This window comes from Terrapene carolina, unplaced genomic scaffold, assembly GCF_002925995.2.
Source record: "Terrapene carolina triunguis isolate 2854851 unplaced genomic scaffold, T_m_triunguis-2.0 Scaffold192, whole genome shotgun sequence".
Lineage (NCBI taxonomy): Eukaryota > Metazoa > Chordata > Testudines > Emydidae > Terrapene > Terrapene triunguis.
Genome location: NW_020664543.1, coordinates 23,061,165 through 23,065,023, shown reverse-complemented (window position 1 = coordinate 23,065,023; position 3,859 = coordinate 23,061,165).

Sequence of the window (3,859 nt, the reverse complement as noted above, 5' to 3'; positions counted from 1 at the left end):
TGCCTGGAAACTGAAGGCAGCAGCTTGCTTGCTAAGCAGAGTATATTGCCATAAGCATCTATGGTACTGATGCTCCAGAATCTGCACTGGCTGGCTGTGGTTTCCAGGCAAAATTTAACCTATAACCCCCTAAATGGATTAGGAGTAAAGGTGGTCAATCTTCTGACAGAACAGTTTTCCATTAGAAAATGCTGATTCAACAGAATCAAAACATTTTGTGGGAATGTATTAATTTCATTAACATTTTTGATGGGAAATTATCAATACGTGTCATTTATAAAAAAGTGAAAGTGACAAGATCAAAATGAAGTATGTTCAGTAAGGTGCTCAGTCTCTCACACTTCCCTAACACACACACACACACACACACAGTCTCTCACATACAGACTGGCCCTCACACACACATACCTCTGCCTCTCACGAGTCACAGTCCCCCCAACACAGATTGTCATACACACTCACACTCCCCAACACACTGTCACACAGTCTCTCTCTCACACACACACACACACGTATTATTGTTGTTATTACTGACTGGAACTTCCTGTCAAAATGCTCGTGGTGAGCCAGGAGTGACTAGGGGCTGCAAGAGGGCCGTGGGCTCTGGCAAGATGCAGCCCCCCTGTGACAGCGTGAAGCCTGCCTTGAGCCACTGCCGCAGCGTCTGCTGCGTACAAAGCTCGGTGTGCGTCAGCAACGGGGGTGGGGGAGAGTTCTGGGGGTCCACGGGCAGGGGTGGTGGCTGTGCCCCCTCAACACACCAGGGCAGTGGTGCCAGCTGCGGACTGCCTTCAGTGAAGCATAGGGACACCAGTTTAATAATACTGTGTAGGGCACCATAAATCCTAAGGACGGCCCTATTCAGTATATTTTGTTTAGTGAAAAATACTGAGATTGACTTTTTGTTCTGATTTGGAACAAAACAAAAGTTTGAAATCTCAACATTTCCCACAGGACAGAAGTTCTATTTTTCATCCACCGTTAATTAGGCGCTATGTACCAGAGAATCGTTTCTCTCTGCGGTGTTAGCACAATTGAGATCCACAGAGGCACTTGAGCTAATGCCCTGTTGTTTAAATGAGAAGGGGCTGCTAACAGGATGTTCTCTTTGGTTGCCCTGTGAGTGTGTAAATAAGTTAAATATATGGGTGAGTTGGGACTATAATCCATTATATGTGTGTGCTGCATTGGGAGCAGGATACGGACTCACTCATTTACATCTTCGTATTTCCAGGGCACCAGTCTCCAAGATATCCAGACATTACAGAAGGCTGTAAGATTGAAGGGAACATATGATCTTTAAAAAATATATATATATTCAAGGCCACTTGTACAGAGACCCCTAAGGCATAAATGAAACAGTCTTCATACGTAGCCTGGTCCTTCTTTGGCAGTGTAGTCTTCGCTGCCTGCATGTTGCAGAATTTGCAAGCAAAGATGTTGAGCAATATTTTCAAAACTACTTAAGGGATAGATTCACCAAAGGACTTAGGTGCTTAACTCCCACCTTAGGTGCTGAAATCCCAGAGTCAGGCCCCACTGGAATTCACGCACACACACCCCCACCCCCTCAGTTGCTGCCAAGTCTATAGGTGCCTAAACTTGCTTGGCACCTACATTTTTGCAGGAAAAGATCCCTAGGCACCTATGTTTCTGCCTCTGTGCGTGTGCAGGCATCTGGATGTCTAAATCCTAGAGCGAAGCAAAACCCAGGGGAAAGATAGGCATTCCTCCGCTTAACTCGCCGGCAGGGCCCTAGCCAGTAAGCATGCTTAGAGCTCACCTACTGGATCAACCCCCTATAGGCAAGAATACACAAAAAAGCAGGGCACGGGAAGCTCTCTCATATCTTTTAGCCTAGTGCAGTGGTTCTCAAACTTTCATACTGGTGACCCCTTTCACACAGCAAGCCTCTGAGAGAGAACCCCCTTTTACATTTAAATCACTTTTTTATATTTTTAACACCATTATAAATGCTTGAGGCAAAGCAGGGTTTGGGGTGGAGGCTGACAGCACGTGCCCCCCGCACCCCCCCCCATGTAATAACCTCACGACCCCCTGAGGGGTCCCGACCCCCAGTTTGAGAACCCCTGGCCTAGTGGTTAGAGTACTTACCTGGGATGTGGGAAGCACCCAGTTCTCCCTTCCTGTGGGGAAGAAGGTATTTGAACAGGAGTCTGCCACCTTTCAGGTGAGTGCCCAAGCTACTGGGCTATGGGATATTCTGGTGTGCGGTCCCTCAGTCTCTCCTGTCGAAGCTTTGTCACACTGAATAAATTTCAGAAATTCATTGGAGCAAGGGGCCTGGCTCCTGGGTTCCCAGTTGAGTGTTCTAACCACTACGCTCCAGAATCACTCGTGCTTGTGTTCTCTCTCCAAATCATTCTTTCATTATTTACCCACAGGAGAGCTTGAGGGAGCCCCACATTGTAATATCCCATAGCTCAGTGGTTCGGTCATCCTCCTCCTTCCCCCAGGCTTCTTGCAAAAACAGCCTAGGCACCTAGCCCCAAGAGAGGGTTGAGAATTCCAAGCAGAGGGAGGTGCCCCCCTTGCCGCCCAGATTTAGGTGCTGAACGTCGTGAGAGCAACAGTGCTTAGCATACACCCCTTGGCTTGGCATCTCCCATTTAGGCAAGAAGCCACCTAGCATGCTGGCTTTTGTGAACCCCTTTCTGAGGCACCTCCCTCTCCCCATTCATTGTACGGGGGAGGAGGTGCCAAACTCAGACTTCGTGGATCCCAGTGAATTTCTGGGCACCTAAAAGGTAGGAGTGGCAAAGCTCAGCATCACCAGGCCTACATTTCTTTGTGGATCTAGCCCTAAGTGATTTAGAAGGGTGAGTCACACTGAAGGTCAATAGACTCTTAAGTCACTTTTGAAAATAGCACTTAAGCTTCTAAGTCACTTAGGCATTTTTGAAAGTGTTACCTGTTAATAGAGGCTGGATAAACAAAGCTAACAGCCAAGTCTGCTCACTCTGACCCCTTGACACTTCCCCAGACTTCTTCCTACTTTGGCTTGCCTCTAGGCCCTTTCCCCCAGCACCTTTCCAGCTCTGGTAGCAAGCAAACGCTTTCCTCCTGGTGATCCAGCACCTGCCCTTTTATCCAGGCTACTCTGCGGCTCCACCCCCGTGATCTCTCCATGGCTTTCCTAGCCTATTAGCAGAGTTGTCTCTCAGGAGACGATCCCAAAGCCAAATAGCCTTTTTCCTCCTTCTGCCCTGAAACCCTTCCTTTATGTTAATTAGCCATCCAGTTCCTCCCCATTGGCTCTCGTCCTTAATTGAGTCTGACACACCCTGTAGTTGCCACCAGGTGCCATAACTGAGCGCTTCAGCTCCCCTTAACCCTTTCAGTGCCTGTGTGGGATATGCACTCCATTATACCAACCCCAACCTCCCCCCCTCCCCATCTCTCTACTTTGGAGATTTAACAGAGATGCCCAGAAAGGGCTTTTCCTTCAGCTCAATTGTTGAGCCAGTTCTTTCTACCCCAGTGTTTCTCAAACTGGGGTTGCCGCTTGTGTAGGGAAAGCCTCTGGCGGGGCGGGCCGGGCCAGTTTGTTTACCTGCCCCGTCCTCAGTCCATGCCGCTTCCAGCAGCTCCCATTGGCCTGGAGCAGCGAACTGCAGCCAGTGGGAGCCGCGATCGGCCGGACCTGCGGACGGGGCAGGTAAACAAATCGGCCCGGCCTGCCAGGGGCTTCCCTACACAAGCGGCGACCCCAGTTTGAGAAACACTGATCTACCCAGACCATCTCCCCCTGTACACACATGTGCGCACGCACACACACATTAGCACCCATTTGGGTTTCTTTAATGTCATTTAATCAAACAGGTAAAAAGATTGCACT